We start from the raw sequence: 20,793 nt of genomic DNA, 5'->3' as shown, positions 1-20,793 counted from the left end.
AGGAAACTTTGCATCTTTTCTACTATCTAACAACTAATCTTGCTGGACAACTTAGAGAGGAAAGGAATTTTTGCTTATTTATTTTGAAATACAATTTTATTACGGATTTAATTAATATTAATATTATCAATATTATAGGATTTATGGGTCCTCTCACTTTTAATTTCTTCTGAATTAGAAGAAAATAGGAAGCATAATTATAAATTTGGTGCAATTTAGAAAAATTCAGATCTACAAAATAGACATGATTATTCATGTATCAGAGGTATTCTCCTGATGAAAGGCAAGTCTGAAGTCCTTAAGACATATCATTTATATGGTGTACTTAAGAATCAGTCTTCACATCATTAATGACTTCAGGGATTAAGATAGAAAGAAAATTGAAGTCATGTAATCCATTGAAGATTAATCTGAAAATAAGATTAAGTATCTCTAAAATTCTAGACACAGCCAGTGGAATAATGGTGAATTCATGACACAACCCCAATTTTGAAGCATTTATTTGTGGTACAATTATTGCTTAGATTTAAGAACTACTCCTGAACTAACTTTATTGTATAGTGAGAAGTACTGTTATAATTAAGTTACTATTTATGCTTCCCTGAATCTTCCTCCTTTCTTCTAAATTTCCCTGTATCTTTTTCTTTTTAAGGTTTCCACACCTGGATTGTCAACTAGGGCTAATTGTCACCAATGGCAGTAAAGCTTGTTTTCTGGGGGTTAAGGTGAGTGTATGTGTATTTCTGTTGGCTTTGTTATTCCATTTGACTTGGGTCCATAATTGCCTCTTAAATGTTGCGCAATACTTTCTAGTGCTCCAAGTAATAACTGGTGGCAATTTTTGTAAATATCAGCAATGAAACAAGAAAATTGAAATTAATTCTCATATGAATGCCTAATTTAACATTGCTTTTTTAAAAAATGTGAGGAATATATTCAGACATTGACTGAAACTCAAGTTAAAACAGCATATTTTGTTAAGGATTTTAAATTGGTAGAGTGTGTCTGTCATGGACATCTCTTTCCTTGTGGTAATTAATCTTCTCTGCAACAAAAGGTTATTGTATTCTTGCTGACACATGTTTAGTAACATCAACTGACAGAAATAGGACAAGGGGATGCAGTAGCATTTAGGGGCTTGCTTTGAGTGGAGGAAGTGCTTGAAAACTGAAATTACTGAGAAAAAGACCAGATTTGGGGAGGGGTCGTTAATACAGCACAAACAGAATTTATTAAACTAAGAGTAGAAGTGTTAGCAAACAGCCAAGACCCCAGACAGTTTAAAACATTTGAGAGAAGTTTTTCTGAGGGCTGCTGCGAGCCCATATAACATTTTGTGCCAATTAGACAAAGTCACTCCTTCCACAGATATTCTACTTCTATTTAATGGAAAATTGTTAGACTGTACTGATTTTTAGAATAAGATACTTCATTGCCATATGCAGGGAAATGACAATTTAAATAAATTACCGTCTTTAAAATTATAATAAAATATAATTTTAAAGGTAGTGGGGATACTAATAATGTGATTGGTGGCCCCTTAGATGTGGTGGCCTTGAATGTTCACACAAACAAAGCGAGGTTGGCTTTGTTTTCTTGGGATTCAATGCAGGACAGCCTCTAAGGAAGGGGGGCTTTTATTAAGTTCTGGTCATTGGGGACAGAAGATAGGAATACTAGTTTGGGGTCTGGCTTTGACTGGACACTTAGGTTGTATGAAAGAAACTTAACAGAGAGATCGCAGTGTCTGTAAGTTGGAGACCAGAAGGGGCAGCCTGAGCTTTCTAGGGGTAAAACTAGGAAAGGAAAACAAAAATCATGTTTTAAACAAAATCTGTGACCAAGTTCCTGCATGTAAAAGGTACAGAGTGTGTACTTTCAGATCCCCAAAACTACTGAAGTGGCTTTATTCTGTACATCACCACCTCTTGTTCTCAAAGACTAAACTTTTTTTTCCCCAGTAAAAGGGAGTTCCGTTCAAAATATTAGTGTGTTTGTAATGGATGGCTCTTCCCTACTTGTAAATTTTGTAATTAATCTGATGAGACAACAGCTGTTATGTTGCTGTTAATGATAGATATTGATTGACAAATACAGTGTAAGAGAGGTGCAGCAATATTTTGGGGCCAGAGATAGGGCTGCAGGTGGAGAATGTGACATGACTGATGTGTTACTGAGGACAAAAAGAACAGATAAGGGGAGAAACAATGCCGTGGGGATAGGTGTGGTGCTGGTCATGGTAGTTGGGGTCATGGGTGGAGGTGGTGGTGGTTGTCGGGGTGGTCAGGATTGTGGTGGCAGGGGTGGCAGCAGCTGATGACTCATATTAAGGGAGGAAATGGGAGATGGAAAAGATGCCAGGCCATAGACACAAAATATATGGCCTAGGAAAAAGTTTTGGTCCATTAGGTGCTGATGGTAGCATTGATTAGAGGGAAATTTAAGGGGCTCCTCTTTGTGGAACACTGAGCTGGTTTTCTTATTGTACCATTTATCTATCCCTTCACCCCTGGAGGATATCACCTAACCTTAAGAGTAACGATAACAAGACCTCAGAAAGGAATTATAATTCCACTGAATGCTGATGTTTATATCCCATATTCCTGCTCGAGGCCCACACTTGTGTGTGTGTGTGTGTGTATCGTGGGAGGTGTGATACTCTAATTACAGAAGTAGAGGGACACATGGTCAATTAAGAGAACTGGTTATGTAATTTAGGGGAACAGGCCTTAGTGTTATTACATCTGAAACCTCTCTTCCACTCCCACCGCACATACATGATCTATGTTTTGAAGAAAGAAATATATGGATTTTTAAAAAAATGAGTTAAGCCCTGGCCATGTGGCTTAGTTGGTTGGGCATCGTCCTGTTCACCTGGGAGTTGCCAGTTTGATGTTGTGCTCTCACATCAGTGTTTCTTTCTCTCTCCTTATTCCTTCTTCTCTCTCTAAAATATAAATTAAAAATATTTTTAAAAAATCAGTTAAAAGGGCAGAACAAAAAGGGGAAAGAGAATTAGGGAGGCTTCTATGAATGTTTCCCCCACTGTATAATTGCTTAACTGTCTGTTTCACTTTGTTTGTATATATTTTTTCTGATTTTTTTCTTTGCTTTTGGAATACAAAGGAATGAGTGAGACTATGAAGACTTTCTGGGTCTAATTTTTGGCACCTGTGATATTGACCTAATAATTTTATGTTCCATTTTTCTTTACTTTTCAGTAGGGAGTAAGATATTTGCTACTGGAAAATATTTGTGAAAACACTAGCTTAATAAATATTAAGATGAAACTGATATTTCACAACCATCAGGCATTCTCATCATTAATTGTCATAATTTTTGGATTGAAATATTTTATCACTATAGACCCAATTTATTGTCTTGATTATTTTTAATGAGATCCTTTATGCTGATTATGCAAAGATGTACATACTCTGTAGCAAGATAGATTTAGACACACAGAGTAGCTTTTTAAAAAAGGAAGTTAGTGGGTTATCATCTGGTGAAGGTTCTTAGGTATGTAGTACCTGTACTTGATGGGTTCTTAATGGGATGGAATGGATTTACAGCATGTCAGTGCTAATAACATTTACCATGTAGTGAGTACTCACTTCAGTGCTGTGCTGAGCCCACATACTAACTCATCAACTCATTGCTCCCATCATCTCTTATACCCTGTGAGGTGGGTGCTGCCACTTCCCTCACTTTCTAGCCCCTATGTGGTGAAGGGTAGAGCTGGGGCTTGCAGCCAGCCGCGCCCTTAACCATGTTGCTCTATTGCCCCTTTGGACACATAGACTTGGTCTATCCTTTAAAAGTGTGTTGTTGTTTTTTGTTCTTGAATTTTATGAGTTTCAGACTAGCTTATCTCACCTCCATAATATGAAGCCTGATAGCTTCATAGACAAAACTGCTTTTAGCTTGAGCAGGTAATTCTATCATTAGAGGGCACTAGCTGAACAAGACTGTAGGAATCCTAGAAATAAATTTGTACCACATGATGAGATGTGAGGGAATTGTTAGTTACAGTTGGTTTTTCAGAGACCTTTGAGATTTTTTAAAAGACTATATGTTTAGTTTTTTTTTCCATCAAAGAAGATCCTGTGATTCTGAAATATGGAAATGTCAAATAGGACTGAAAATACCCTACAATTTTGAATATGCAAAGAGACTCAGCTGTGCATGTGTCTTATTTTCTGCTTTAAAATGATCTCAGGAGTAGATTAGAACTACCACAGTCTTGGAGTCCATGTTTTGGGGAAGGTGAGGTTAATCTTTTCCCCAATCATTTTTTTCCATGAGCAGAAAACAAGAGAAAAAGAGTCCAAACATACTTTAACGTGTAAGTCCATAGATCCAGAGCCCAGAATTTTAGGGAATTGGTTGCTGGAGGGTGGGGGAGGCAGAGTCAGTAATTATCACAGGGCCGGTCGGTCAAGATGATAGAAACCACAGAGATGTCTTTGTTGTCTTTTAAATGGTGCACAAGATAGCACAATTTCCCACACATTGCTCCCTTGTCCTGTTGGCTACACACCTGTGATCTTGCCTCTCTCGCTAGGAATCAAACCTGGGTTCTGTTTGATGCAAGGCCAGATTTTATTAAACTAGGTCATCGGGGCACACACACAGGGGCCTGCATCACACTAGCACTGGGTCATCTTTGCTGAATACATGGGCAAGCACCCCAGTGGGCAGACGGAATGGCTTCACTCTGCTGTTAGAAGCAGATAGTGGGGAGTGGTGCAGTATTTGAACGCACTTCCAGTGGATGCAGACTTACAGTGGGGCTCCTGGAAAAGTCCCTGGCATACTCTATGTCAGATGAGTTCATTGTCTTTAAAGTTATCACAGAAATTACAGCAGAATCAAAAATGAATGGGCTATTCAAATGCTTTATGAGCTATTGCTCCGACTTGCACATTCTTAGTACCATGTGGCTTTCCCCCTCTCCTTTTAGAAACACCAAGAACCTGAGCTGACAGCAGCCATTTGGCAGTGATTTCCTGGGGCAGATGCTTGGTACTTTGTACAGGAAGATCGGCTGGAGATGCATTTCTAGTTCTTCTTTTGAAGGTTTAGTTTGGTTCCATCCCACAATAGGAGAATGAGTTAAATGGCTTTTCTAAAGATTTGCTTTGGCCTAAAAATAATTTTGTATTTAATTTTCATCATACTTTTATAGTTATTATTCATTGTACTTAACATCCTGATTTAAAAAAAAAATGTGCTGTGTCTGTATTTACTGTTCAGCTGCCGAGATAGGGATAATCCCTTGAGATACCCAGACAGGCAGCAGGGCCTTTCCAGCAGTGCTTGGCACCCGTGTAGGTTGGGGAGTCGCCTGGCACATGGCGTAGAGAAGCGGGGTCCCCAGCAGGTTCTTGTCTTGCTCCTGTCAGTCCAGTGCATGGCCAAAGTGTAGGCTCGATGAGGGCTGGCATTCTGTCTGTTTATCCTCTACTATCTTCCTGGTACCTCAACCAACAAACGTCTGACACGTATTGGGTGCTTTGTGAATGTTTCTAGAATGATCAAGGCAAGATTCCCCATGTGACCCTTTCCGCAGCAGACACATATTGAGAGATCAAGGCAAGACGGACTTCATTGAAGAAACTGGAAAGAAAAAATCCTTTATTCATGGATTTTGAAGTAATATCCTTGATAAATTGGGTGCCTCTTTATGCTTTGTTACTCAACAGCTGTTATCCTTGTCACTCAGGATGAGACTGGTCATCGGCAAGCCATGACGAAGGACGATGGGGAATTTGGGGACACTCTGGGTCTCATCCCAGCTCTGCCTTTTTGCAGTGTATGACTTGATTTGCATTGCAGTTTCCTTACCTTAAAATGGGGTAGCCCCGTCCTGTGTTCTGTAAGCACCCAATGAGATAATGAGGGAGGACACCAGCGACATCACAGGGCTTGGCACTGAGGAAGTGTTGTCTCTCCCTACCAAGTAGGGCCACGGTGAAAGTCTCCTTCAGAAGCTGACATTCCCAGACTTGTTAATGTGTTATTATTATTATTTTTTTAAAATAACCTATATGGAGCTTTTTAACTCTTCCCTCAAATAGGGCACATTAAAGAGAGTCCTATGTGGGAGTTATAGTTTGGCCTTGAGGAGCAAGTCTAGGCATTTACATAACTGCATTGGTCTGAACTAGTTTAACAAACTAACATTCTTAAATGTGGAGGCACAGGAGAGAAGGCCATGGGTCTGCCAAGCCAGGGCAGCTTTCCCCTCAGAGTTTGATGTAAAGGAATAGTATTTCTCTGTAAGAATGAAAATGCATGAAAGGATTAGATTAGAAACACTTGGCTAATTATAAATTCTAAGGTGCATTTTAGTTCATGTGAGCATTTTACAAATGACAGATACACTTTTGAGCCCATCAAGCCAAAGCTGTCTCTGTCCTTTAAATATTTGAGTGTTTTTCCCTTTAGAAGAAATTAAATTATCTGGACAGGTTAATCTCCACATACTATTATAAATATGCAGGTAATGTGGCACTTTAGTAGGTTTTTAATAGACTGCTTGTCAGAACTCAGGCTTTCTTCGCTTCATGCTGAATCATTCTTGTTATGCATTCTGAAAGCAGAGCGTCTTTCATTTATTAAGAAAGTGCACACTTAACCAAACCAATGGATTTTACTAGGGGAAGAGGGTTAGGACTCACTGTCTTCCTGAGGGGCAGACATAACAGAAGTGGTGGTCCGTGGAGCTGTCTCTGCAGCACTTTATCAGTACCCTGTGTGCGATGCCTCCTCTACTGTACGCTATCATTTTTTTCTAACATGTTATTTTCTTATTGAACACTATCCTTCTTCAATGGTGTGATCCATGTCTCATTCACTCCCAAAGTTATTTGACAAATGTCTTACATGTAAGAGGGCTGGTTCAATATTTGGTGAATGAAAACACTGAGAAAGCACAGTGGGCTGGATTCATGGTTTGAGGTTCTCATCTTTTAAGATGTGAATGGTGTGGAAGGGTTCACCTTCTTAGGTTCTGGTTGGGCATTGCACTATACTGTACTTGTCTGGGATGATGAGAAAAGCCTGCCAGGAAATCACCAAAGGTAGCTCTCTTTGAAAAGTGGGAATGTATTGAAATAGGCATGAACAGTTTGGAGCTTCTGTAAGTGAAGTCAATATCACTTGAATTTTTTGGTGGCACTTTGGTTCTTGTTTGGTTCTTGCAAAGGAGAAGGTGAGGATAAGGGTGGATCCTATGGTTTTGCCTCTCAGAGGGAAGGGGTGGGGCCACAGGAGCTCTGACAGAGAAGGGCAGTAGTGGTTCACAAGAGAAGGTGAGATCCATTGCTGAGGAGGATGGAGAGGTGCCCAGGGGGATATCAGGCCTAGAGTGGATTATAGAGAACACTAAAGATAACTTTTGAGACTTTTAAGACTTCTTTTGATTCTGTCACTCTCTTCCTTGTTTCTTGTCAGCACTGTCTTGTCTTATCATTGCTCTGGCAAATGATAAAGAGTTGGTAAGGAGTCAGTAGGGTGGTTTTGCAGGGTAGGCCTCATTTCCTTCCCTACATGGTCTAATTCCTTAGTCCGCATCATCCCAGGAAACCAGACGGCAGCCCTGGAGATTGATGTCCCCTTGGAGTTATCCTTTTCAATGCTAGGTCCAGCACTCCAGTATCCGGGCACCCATTGTCTGTAAAACTCGGCCTCAGGAGGAGAGCAGGAGGGCGGAGTGTAGTGAGGCCTGCTCATATGACAGAGCCTGGCAGTTACCTGGGCTTTCTGCCTCTGCCAGGCTTAGCCTTTGTGTTATCTGACCACTCTATATATTTAATGCCCAAATTTCTTACCAGAAATACCGGGCCCATGTTTTACCTGCATTTCTGGCTACATACTCCTTTTTCAGTGCAGGTGTATAAGTATTTATTGAATGCCTGCTTTGTGATATTTACTATGCTAGGTGCTGAGAACATAAAAGTAATACTTTTTTTTTTAAAGAATTTATAATATAATGGGATAGCTCAATGTGTAAACAGTGGTTTAAAGGAATGTTCCAGGGAGCATGGAGGGGTACTCACAGGCCCTATTCTCCATCCTTCCCAGTATGTCTGGGGGTTAATCAGTATTGGTTTGCTATTGCTGTTTTATATCTGTGGTATTGTATAACAATTTCTATATTGGAAAATAACTTTAGCTACTATCCTATATAATAAAAGAGTAATATGCAAATTAACCATCACTCTGCTACACCCGCAAGCCATGCCCACCAGCCAATCAGGAGCAAATATGCAAATAAACCCAACCAAGATGGCTACAGCCACAGAGAGCAGAAGGGAGACTTGGGTTTCCCTGGCAATGGAGGAAGCCAAGCTTTCCGCCTGCCCTTGCCAGCCTAGGCCTCCACTCAAGGCTACAAAGTTTCAATGATAGAAGATACATAAATCAAAACAGAAATGGCAGCAGCCACGGAGCTGGAAAGAGCAGGAAGCTAGGTTTGCCCCTGGTGATGGAGGAAGCGAAGCTTTCTGCACACCCTGGCTGGCCCAGGCCTCTGCTTAAGGCTACAAAGTTTCAATTATAGAAGATACATAAATCCCAATAGAAATGGCTGCCACCCCGGAGCAAGCAGAAGGCTTGGCTCCACTCCAGGCTACAAAATTTCAATTGTAGAAGATAAATAAACCCCAGATACCAGGGCCTCCGCTTGGGTCGCCAGGGGGCGTGGCTGGCCTGCAAACCACCACAGGTCCCTCACCCAGGCCGCCCCATGCCCCAAGGGAACCCCCACCCTGATCTGGGACACCCTTCAGGGCAAACCAGCTGGCCCCCACCTGTGCACCAGGACTCTATCCTACCTAATAAAAGAGTAATATGCAGATTGACCATCACTCAAACACACAAGATGGCTGCCCCCATGTGGTCAAAGATCCTGCCCCCATGTGGACACAAGATGGCCACCACAAGATGGCCAGCAAGGGAGGGCAGTTGGGAGGGACCAGGCCTGCAAGGGAAGGCAGTTGTGGGCGATCAGGCCAGAAGGGGAGGGCAGTTGGGAGGGACCAGGCCTGCAAGGGAGGGCATTGGGGGCGATCAAGCCTGCAGGGGAGGGCAGTTAGGGGTGACCAAGCCGGCAGAGGAGGGAAGTTGGGGGCGACCAGGCCTGCAGGGAAAGGCAGTTGGGAGGGACCCAGGCCTGCAGGGGACCAGGCCTGCAGGGGAGGGCAGTTGGGGGGGACCCAGGCCTGCAGGGGAGAGCAGTTGTGGGGGACCAGGCCTGAAGGGGAGGGCAGTTAGGGGCAAACAGGCTGGCAGGGGAGTGGTTAGGGGGTGTCAGGCTGGCAGGCAGAAGCGGTTAGGGGCAATCAGGAAGGCAGGCAGCAAGCAGTTGGGAGCCAGCAGTCCTGGATTGTGAGAGGGATGTTCGACTGCCCGTTTAGGCCTGATCCCATCAGGATCGGGCTTAAACGGGCAGTCGGACATCCCTCGAGGGGTCCCAGATTGGAGAGGGTGCAGACTGGGCTGAGGGACACCTCCCTCCCCCGTGCACGAATTTCGTGCACTGGGCCTCTAGTAAGAACCATAATAGTTAAAATAATTAATTATGCTTCACTAATGGTATCTATTCTGGCAGGACAAGAGACTAATATTTTGGAAAAGTTTTCAATAAAAGGGGTGTGTGAGTGCTGAGTTTAAAAGAAAATTAAATTAGAAGAGTCTTCCAGTAAGCTTTCCTATTAATTACCATTTTGTAATATTCTCACCCTTCTTTCCCATCAATCCCTCTACTATTACTGAAAGAATATTTTTGGTCTGAATGGTCTAGATCTCAGTGGGGGTGATTTTTCTTTCTCTCTCACTGGGCATCGGTCAATGTCTGGAGACATTCCTGATTGTCACACTAAGAAGATTCTAGGAACACTGAATGGGTAGAAGCTAGGAATGCATAGGACAGCCCCCACAAAGAATTTTCTGACCCCAAATGTCAGGTGTGCCAAGGTTGAGAAAGCCTTGTATGAATAGCTAGCCTATATTGCTCATATTCACTAGAACACTTATGAGATCCAAAATTAAGTGTGACTACAAAGATATTTAAAAAGATGATTTTGAACAAAAGGGTGTTGAAGAGCTAGGTGGGATGTGGTATGATTAGTAGTGATTTTTCACTGTTGACCTATATTATTTATTTATTTATTTATTTATTTATTTATTTAATAGGTTTTTATTGATGTTAGAGAGGAAGGGAGAGAAAGAGAAACATCAATGTGAGAGAGAAACATCAATTGGTTGCCTCCCATATGCACCCTGACTGGGGATTGAACCCACATCCTGGGCACGTGCCCTGACCAGGAATCAAACCTGCGACTTTTTGGTGCATGGGAAGATGCTCAATCAACTGAACCACACCAGCCAGGGCATCAACCTCTTTTATTTTTATTTTGGCTTTTGCTACATGTCTTTTTTTTTTTTTTTAAATCAAGCTTTATTTTTAATTAATGAATCCATAAGATAAATTGTTTTATTTGGGCATTGCTTAGCATGTTTGGAAAAACATGACTGATGTACCTCTGGTGTCTCCCACAGATCCTGTAATATAGTGCACAATTAATGTTGCATTTGTTGGATGAACACATGAATGCATAAATGCATATATTCCCAGAGATGGTAGTATTTTTTGTTTCCAAATACTCCTTTTGTATTTTCATGGCTAGCTAAGTAGGAAGTGTGCTGCCAGAGTTTACGAAAGTCATTTTTAGGTCAGTAAAAGTGAGACACCTGGTTCTCCAAATGGAGAAACTAGAAAGTCATCGGTTCTCACATCAGCTTGTTTGGAAAGCTGAATAGGCAGAAACAGCAGAAGTTCACAAAAGCCCTCTTGGTCTAGAGCCACAGAGGAATAGGGTACAAGCAAACAGCTGTACCAAAAAGCAAACTCAACACAAATCTAGCAAAGGAAAGAAGCCGGCATACCACAGAGTCCTTAGAGGAGAAACAACTGAACTCTGGCGCAGGCTGATAGAATGAGAGTGAGCCAGGCAGCCTGCCCTGCCCTGGGCGCCATTGGTGCCGCTTCTGCTAGGAAAGCTCTGCCCAGGTGCTCTCTCACGTATTCCTCTGTGAGCCCTGCTCCAGCAGGTTTCCCTGCTTAGCCTCTGCCTAGTTGTTCCCCACATTCTCTCTAGAACACCCTTTTCCCTCTCCTCTCTGCGCTTGAGTACTCTTTTACAAGATTCAGCAGGTCAAGCTATGCCCTTTGTGAGGCCCTTCCCAAGTTTTGCTGCATGAGAAATCTTCAACCCACTGAGTCCTCCCTCCCTGCATTCCTCCAAATTCAGGAAACAACTTGCAATCATGGTTTATTCCCAGGGCTTCAGCCATCAGCACATTGCATCTGGAGTGTGAGCCCCAGAGTGTGGAGGGGGAGAGATGAGGACAGCACCACAGCACTCTGCTCTGGTTTTGAAACTTCCGGGGTTTTAAAAATTCACTGGTGGAAAATTCACCTTTTTTATGGTCACTGAAGCAGACAGTAAGGATAGGAAAGCATCTCCTTCTGTCCCACAGGTGCCCACCAGGCAAGGGGGTTTTGGCCAGCGTCTGCACTCTGCACTCTGCATGCTGGCTTGAGATCTCCTGGCTGAAGATCTGAGTGACTGTCCCTGTCTGGACACAGAAGGGATGTGAAGGAGTGCTTTTAGCCTGTCTGCAGACCAGAGGCAGACAGAACTGTGAATGCTATCCTAACATAGGCAGGTGGGGATACAACCAATCCTCGTTTTCTCAGGGCCCAGTTACAACATGGAAGGCGTGTATGTCTCTTGATGTGCCCTGGACTCAGATGCAAACTTGGGGATAGAGGATACGCTTTGCTAATTGGCCAGAGCCAACCCCACTGGGCGAGGCATCCCTGCCAGTCTCACCAGGGACCCTCTTTCCCAGACTTACCTTGGAACTTTTATAATTCCCAGCAGCAATGGGTTCTGATTGGCTGTGTTTAGAAGAGCAATATTAAAAACATAAATTGTCCAGAAGATATGCTTAATAGTAAAGTGTTAAGCAATAGAAGGGAGAAAAGACTTGTAAAAATGAAGTTTAATTTTGGTGCAGAGAACTTTCTTTTGTGCAGCATTTCTTAAAGATGTCTCTAAACCATCCAGAAGGCCAATCTTTAGACAGCTGATTCATTCTACAGCAAAAACTCCAACAGATACAGTAAAATTAAAACCTCATGCTGGTGTTAAAATTTTACTATCAGACCTGTCCTTTCTACAAGTACTTGTTTTCTATTTATATGAGACCATTAGGTAGAGAAATTTACCTTGATTTTTGTATTCAGATTATTCAGTTGCCTGTTTAACGTGGTTTCATTTATTTCTGGACTAGTGGCCCGATGCATGAAATTCACCTCAGCCTGGCCTGCACCCTCTCCAATCTGGGACGTCCCTCTCACAATCTGGGACCACTGGCTCCTAACTGTTCGCCTGTCTGCTTGCCTGATTGCCCCCTAATCGTTCCCCTGCTGGCCTGATTGACACCTAACTGCTCCCCTGCCGGCCTGGTCGCTCCCAACTGCCCTCTCCTGTTGGCCTGATGGCCCCCAACTACCCTCCTTTGCTGGCCCAATCATCCCCAACTGCACTCCACTGCTGGCCCGATCGCCACCAACTCCCCTCCCCTGTCTGCCTGATCACCCACAACTGCCCTCCCATGCTGGCCAGGTGGCCCCCAACTGCCCTCACCTGCAGACCCAATAGCCCCCAACTGTCCTCCCCTGCTGGCCCAGTGGCTCACAACTACCCTCCCCTGCTGCGACCCACCTCCTCCACATGAGGCGGCTGAGACGCCGGGACCAGCCTCCTTCATGCCGCGCGGAGTCACGGGACCCCCAGGCCTCACTGCGCGAAGTGGCTGCCAGGCCCCGCTTCCACTGTGCGTGTGGCCACCTTTGGCAGCCATCTTTGTGGCAGCCATCTTGTGGTGGCCTTCTTGTGGCAGCCGTCTTTGTGGTGGCTATCTTGTGGCAGCCATCTAATGATGACATCATGCGTGAGGGCGTGAGAACCAGCTAGGCTTTCATTAGTATAGATGAACATTTCCCCCCTTTGTGTGCAGCTGAGTGTGGCTCTCCATTGCCAAAGAAGAGAGGAATATCGCTTTAAATGAGGATGATCCCTTATTTGCAAGTTAAAATATATTCTGGAAGGGATGAGAACCTATTCTTGCCTGAAGCTTGTCTGTTCTGCAGGGCAATGCGGTGTCTCTGTGGAGTGTTTTCTCCTGGGTCTTAGTCCTAACACTCCTGTCCCAGCCAAAGCCATAACTCAGGTGGGTACAGGAAGTAGAAAAGGGCAAGGAAGTGTATCTGGCATGGACCTATGAGGTATAAGAACCCATAACCTTTGTTAAATGCAGAGCTAGTGATTCTGAAATATTTTAAATTGTATTTTTAAATACTACCATGTAAGCACATGTATTTGGACAATGACATTGGTGGAATTCATCTTAAATGAATTCCTGAAACCTTGGGTTGCTGATCTACAGAGGTAAGAAGTCAGAATACTTGTTTCAAAAAGAAATGATTTTATATGCATACTAGTGGCCCAGTGCATGAATTCATGCACAGTGAAAGGAAATTAATTAGAAGAAATATTTTAATATCACTATTCATCCTTTCTCTATAATAGAAGTGTCACAGATTAAAGAAAATTAGTAAAATGTATATGACAATAATATATAAATTTATCCTATATAATAAAAGGCTAATATGTAAATTGTCCCCTTGGGAGTTCAACTGACCAGGAGTTTAACCGCTCACTATGACATGCACTGACCACCAGGGCGCAGTGCGGAATGAAGGAAGGCCCTGGCTGGCAGCCAGGGAAGGAAGGCCCAGCTGGCAGCTGGCAGCCAGAGGAAGGAAGGCCCCGGCCGGCAGCCGGAAGGCCCCGATTAACCCTGATCGCTGGCCAGGCCTGGGGACCCTACCCGTGCATGAATTTCACGCACTGGGCCTCTAGTTAATAAATAAACAATAACAACATGATATAACAACAACAAAGACATGATATAAAAACAATAAAGACATGATATAAAAACAACAAAAACATGATATAAAAACAACATTGATACTAACAATGACTGATATTGTTTAAACTTATTCTAATGTCTCCTCATATAACACATTAAGAGTAAAATCATGAGAAGTGCCAGGAATTGTAGGGGCTGTGTCGTTGTTGAGGAGATTCGATGGGATTGGACTTGCAGTATTTTCGCACTTGCTAACAGGTCAAAATGCAAATCTTCGTGAAGACCCTGACCAGCAAGACCATCACCCTGGAGGTGGAGCCCAGTGATACCATTGAGAATGTGAAAGCCAAGATCCAGGATAAGGAAGGCATCCCCCCTGACCAGCAAAGGCTCATCTTTGCTGGCAAGCAGCTGGAAGATGGCCGCACTCTTTCTGATTACAATATCTAGAAAGAGTCCACCTTGCATCTGGTCCTCCGTCTGAGGGGTGGCTGTTAATTGTTCATTTTTGCATTCATAGTGCCCAATGATGGCACTACTCTGCATTCTAGCCATTTTCCCCAATTTAAGTTTAGAAATTACCAGTTCAGTAATAACTGAATCTGTTCAAAATGTTAATAAAAGTTTTGTTGCTTGGGGAAAAAAAGAGTAAAAACACTTTCATAGTGCTTGACTAATTACCCTTGTGATGAAGTATTTATAACTTTATCTTTAACATCACATGCTCTTCGAACTCCAGAGAAAGCAACATATAACTGACCACGTCCGAAAATGGGTGCAGGTAGGAATATTCCTATTCTGTTTAGAGTTTGTCCTTGTAATTTATTAATTGTCATCGCAAATGCTGGCATCACAGGAAACTGTCTTCAAATTAATTTAAATGGGAGGCCAGTGTCAGAAGGGGACGTATCAATTCTTGGAATCACAACAACCTCTCCTTCTGCAGATCCTGTTAATACTTCAGCTTCAATTATGTTAGGTCGCAATCTTTTGAGAATAAATCTAGTACCATTACAAGCACCCCATTTACTATTAAGATTTCTCAGTAGCATGATGATTGCATCTACTTTCATTTTTAATTTATGACACAGCATTCCCAAAGGGGAAATGCTATTAAGAAATTCGATGGGAAAATTTTCCTTTTCAGTATCATCGGTTGAATCGATGGAATCATCACTCAAATAGGTGTGAATATCTCCATCGAGTATATTCAAAATTTCTTCATTTAATTTATGAATGTGCTCATTTGTAGGACAAAGAATAGCATATTTAGATATATTTTTAATATTATCTATAGGTATACTATTTCCAAAGGTAGCTTCAATAATAGATTCATTACAAATTGTGTCACAGGGGATTTCAATAATATCCATTCCTAAATGAAAACTGCTATCAAGTTTTCCATCTCCAAGTTTTGCTAACCATCCTATCTAATAAAAGAGTAATATGCAAATTGACCACCACTCAACACACAAGATGGCTGCCCCCATGTGGTCAAAGATCCTGCCCCCATGTGGACACAAGATGGCCACCACAAGATGGCCAGCAGGGGAGGGCAGTTGGGAGGGACCAGGCCTGCAAGGGAGGGCAGTTGTGGGTGATCAGGCCAGCAGGGGAGGGCAGTTGGGAGGGACCAGGCCTGCAAAGGAGGGCAGTTGGGGGCAATCAAGCCTGCAGGGGAGGGCAGTTAGGGGTGACCAGGCCGGCAGAGGAGGGAAGTTGGGGGCGACCGGGCCTGCAGGGGAGAGCAGTTGGGGGGGGGAACCAGGCCTGCAGGGGAGGGCAGTTGGGGGGGACCAGGCCTGCAGGGGAGGGCAGTTAGGGGTGACCAGGCCTGCAGGAGAGGGCAGTTAGGGGCAATAAGTCTGGCACAGGAGCAGTTAGGCATCAATCAGGCTGGCAGGGGAGTGGTTAGGGGTGATCAGGATGGCAGGCAGAAGTGGTTAGGGGCAATCAGGAAGGCAGGCAGACGAGCAATTGGGAGCCAGCAGTCCTGGATTGTGAGATGGATGTCTGACTGTCCGATGCCTACCGGGATCGGGCCTAAACGGGCAGTCCAACATCCCTCGAGGGGTCCCAGATTGGAGAGGGTGCAGGCTGGGCTGAGGGACACACCCCCCCATGCACGAATTTCATGCACCGGGCCTCTAGTTCACTATAAGCAGAATCCTCTGATCTCATATTTGTTTTAAGAGACAACTTTCTGAAACATCCCCAAACATTACAGTACTTTAAACTTGTTTGCACTATGCCCGATCGCATAGCATGTGGCACAATAGAGACATTGTCGAAAATCCCCTCCAAGAAGGAGAACTTTCCCACCAAATGCAACATTCAAATTCATAATTTCTCTTAGTAATCTGTCTATGGCATTTATAGCATGACTGGATGCCATGGTGCATCCAACAATGAGAAGTTGGGCCTTTTTAATGGTTTTAGCAACTTCACTCTTTATATCAAGCCTAGAAATTGAAGTTTCATTTAATGGAATTGGTAATTTATATTGGGAATGAAAGGTTCTTCCACCAAGAAATAAATTTGCAGCAATTCCTATAGATGCTGTGGGTAAAAAAGTACCACCATGACCCCTAATATAATGTATCAATATGTTTTTCCACTACCACCTGAAGAAAAAGTATTAGGGGTGTATAATTTGATCTTCAATGGCAGAAGTTATAGTCTGAAAGACTGCCAACTGTTCATCGTTCAGAGAATTTATCAAAACCTCTGCCTGTTGTCGCTTATATGATTCATCACATGTAGTTGTATTCGTTAATAAAGGATAGTCTGGAAGTTTGAAATGCGAACATTTCATTCCATGTAATGTGAATACTTCTTGAATTTCGTTAAGGGCATGCATTTCACAATTCACACAGGCACCTTCTCTTTGGTGTAATTTCCAACAAAAATCTTGAATAAATGAGATTTATTCTCATCCCATAATTAGTCTGCATCAGAAGGACATCCAAGCACGCATATATGTGCCTAAAGTTTCCGTAGTTGTTTGGGCATATTAAGGATGATTGCATCATCAAACGTATCTTTCCAGATAGTGTCGTCAAGTAATAATCCTCGGTGTTTTGCAGCTTCACGAAATATATCATAACTTACACCTCCTACAGTTCGCAGATCAGAAAACTTACCGCAGCTTTTACATGCAGAAGCAAAAGTCTAAGGTAATATCGTTCTGGTTCTTTAAAGCTCACAGTGAACAGTCTACCTAATACTTTATTCCCGTCCTATTCTCCACGAAGAATTATTAAACACATAATGCTGTGAAATCTCCCAATAATAATAATAATTATGTGCATTGGAATCTTCTCTATTCAATAAGAACCAAGCCATCAAAGTCGAGTTATGCCTTTTAGCCCTATCTAAAACTTCAGCAAAATCATCAGTATAAAAATACAAATTCTGATCATTTGGCAAATGAATAGCTAATCTTGTGATTGCATGAGATTGGTCACGCATTCGCATTGCAAAAAGTCTCCATATAGCCTCACGAGCACTCACGTACCTGGAGTCAATGAAGTCCTGTACTTCGTCATGATTGATAATGTTTTTTTCAGAAATTTGAATATTTGCACAATCTTGCCCTTTAATAGACGTATTTAAATAAATATTTGACACTTTTAATCGATGTGCAGACTTCAACATTTATATGACAGTTATACTTAAGGCACAAATATGGGTTATAAGGAACAATCCAAATGTTATCAACTTTATTTCCAATAGACATTGTGCTACCAGATCTTCGTTTGTATATGGGTTATCCATCAGAATTTCCAATGATCACATTTTGAAATTCTTTTGGATATCCCTTTGACCATTTTCCATTTTCCATACATGGACTATTTGGATTTTGTATTCCACATGGTCCATGTACCATATTTGATTTTACATTTGAAAAAGTCAAGGACACTGGTCTTCATCCAGAATTTCTGCCTTAACTATATGGTCAATGTCATCTTCCGTTCATAATTTGGACTCACTATCTAATATCAATAATGTGTGAGTATGAGATAGTCTGCATTTCTGAAATTCAATGACATGAATTTTAGATGTAACTTTGTCAAATAAGTGGAATTTACATATATCATTTAAAAGAGCATTCAGCTTAATATTAAAACCCTTACTACCAAGTCAGGTCTGTTTTTAACTTTTGGCCAGTGTTGTAAATTGTTTGTAATATCTTCCCATTTTGGGTTGCACGTCATGGTTATGAATAAATCGGGCTTGCCATACTTAGTTACAATTGCCATAGCATCCTGATATTGCTGCTGCATATTTCTGGGATTACCCTCAAAAGACAACGGAAGTATTATCATTTCACTAATTGGTACATTGTCATTTTTAAATCTAGATGTGAGATAATTCATCAAACCACTATATTTTTCAACTCTCAACTTAGATTGGTTTGCTTTAATGAAATTTATCTGATTGGCTTCCATTTTTGAATATGAATCGACAATATACTGTTGAGTTAATTTTCCAGCATTTAAAATAGTATTGAACGTGTCCCGGACAGAGAGATGAAATCCATAATACTGCATTTGTGTGGCTTATGTCCTTACATTTCGTCTAGTATTATTGTCGATTACACTGTTGTCTCTGAGTCTTTTTTTAAAATATTATTTTATTGTTTAAAGTATTACATATAGTCTTGGAGAAAAATGGCGACGGTATAGACAGACGTGTTCCGAGCCTTGTCCCGGAGCAGAAAGAAAGAACAGCTGAGGGTTGCACTAGGAGTGTTTGTTGGCAAGTTGGGGGACAGCTGAACTCCATAAGAAGGTGGGAGACTGCTAGACGGGGTTCCCCTGACCCAGCAGCTCCCACTGCGGCTGGGTCCCCTCCCGGAGCTGCGGGCTTGGACGCGGGAGTCTGCGCCATCTGGAACCGGAAAGTGGAGCTTATCGGAAGCCTGAGAATCCACAACTGCGGCACCCACGGAACAGCTGCGAGCCCCAGAACAACGCTCCCCAATTGGCGCATACACACGGGTTCAGAGGAGCTCTACACTCCACCACGGAAAGGTCAGATTTCGCCTAGGATAAGGAGAGAGAGAACTACATAACCAGACACCCAGAGAAGAGAGACCATGGGGAGACAAAGAAGCAGCCCGCATATGAAAGAAAAGCAGGCATCACCAGAAAAGGAAGTAAACGAAATGGAGGCAAGCAACCTTCCAGAAAAAGAATTCAGAGAAATGGTCATAAGGTGGCTGAAAAGAATGGAAGACAAATTCGACAATATGAGCAAGAATCAAGAGGAAATGAAGAAGAACCAAGAAGAAATGAAAAATGACATCGCTGCTGTAAAGAACTCAATAGAAAGCATCAAGAGTATACTAGAAGAAGCAGAGGACCGCATCAGTGAGCTAGAAGACAAGATGGGAAAAAATACCCAAGTAGAGCAACTTCTAGAAACAAAAATTAAAAGGCAGGAGGAGAGCCTAAGGGAACTTTGGGACAACATGAAACAAAACAACATCCGCATAATAGGGGTTCCAGAAGGAAAGGAAGCTGAGCAAGGAATAGAAAACCTCTTTGAAGAAATAATGACAGAAAATTTCCCTGATATAGAGAAGAAAAAACCCACACAAATCCAAGAAGCTCACAGAGTCCCAAGCAAAATGAACCCCAAAAGACTGACGCCAAGGCACATTATAATTAAACTGGCAAACACCAACGACAAAGTAAGAATCTTAAAAGCAGCAAGAGAGAGACAGAAAGTTACATACAAAGGAACCCCCATCAGACTAGCAACTGATTTCTCAACAGAAACTCATCAGGCCAGAAGGGAATGGAATGAAATATACAAAGTCATGCAAAGGAAGGGTCTGAATCCAAGAATACTGTACCCAGCAAGGCTATCAATCAAAATTGAAGGTGAAATCAGGAGCTTCACAGACAAAAAAGGACTAAGGGAATTTATTACCACCAAACCAGCAATGCAAGAAATGCTAAAGGGTCTACTGTAAAAAAAAAAAAAAAAGAAATAGGAAGCGAAGAAGGAACACAGGGGTAAAGAATAGGAATGGCGACAAATAAGTACCTATCAATAATAACTTTAAATGTAAATGGATTAAATGCCCCAATCAAAAGACATAGGGTAATGGATTGGATAAGAAAACATGACCCATATATCTGCTGTCTACAAGAAACCCACCTCAGAAAAAAAGACGCACACAGACTGAGGGTGAAGGGATGGAAAAAGGTTTTCCAGGCAAATGGAACTGAAAAAAAAGCTGGGGTAGCAATACTTATATCTGACAAATTAGATCTCAAGCTGAAGGACATAACAAGAGATAAGGAAGGCCACTTCATAATACTAATGGGAGCAATCCAACAAGAAGAAATAACTCTGGTAAACATATATGCACCCAATACAGGAGCACCCAAATACATAAAAAAACTCCTGGAGGATAACAAGGGAGAGATTGACAGCAATACAATCATAGTAGGAGACTTTAATACCCCACTATCACCATTGGACAAATCCTCTAAACAAAAAATCTGCAAAAAAACATCAATCCTAAATGACTCACTAGACCAGATGGAATTAATTGACATCTTCAGAACATTTCACCCCAAAGCCACAGAATATACATTCTTCTCAAGTGCACATGGGTCATTTTCAAAGATAGACCATATGTTGGGACATAGGCAAAGTCTCTTCAAATTCAAGAAGATAGAAATCATATCAAGCATCTTCTCCGACCACAGTGGCATAAAACTGGAAATCAACTACAGTAAAAACAACCCAAAGAAATCAAACACATGG

General features: G+C 42.2%; 1 protein-coding gene across 8 annotated transcripts in view; it reads left to right on the top strand.

Moving 5' to 3' along the window:
- The window catches only part of MTUS2 (microtubule associated scaffold protein 2), a 611,667-nt gene that overhangs the window by 39,823 nt on the left and 551,051 nt on the right, over positions 1–20,793 (top strand). For all 8 annotated transcript variants that reach the window (XM_080658484.1, XM_080658486.1, XM_080658485.1 and 5 more), the window contains one exon: positions 653–725. The gene's annotated coding sequence lies outside the window, so the exon portion shown is untranslated. The remainder of the gene's footprint in view (positions 1–652; positions 726–20,793) is intronic.

The sequence above is a fragment of the Plecotus auritus genome (assembly GCF_963455305.1).
Source record: "Plecotus auritus genome assembly, chromosome: 3".
In the NCBI taxonomy this organism is placed as follows: domain Eukaryota; kingdom Metazoa; phylum Chordata; class Mammalia; order Chiroptera; family Vespertilionidae; genus Plecotus; species Plecotus auritus.
The sequence above is the reverse complement of the archived record's forward strand: the minus strand, read 5'-3'. Positions and strand labels throughout refer to the sequence as shown.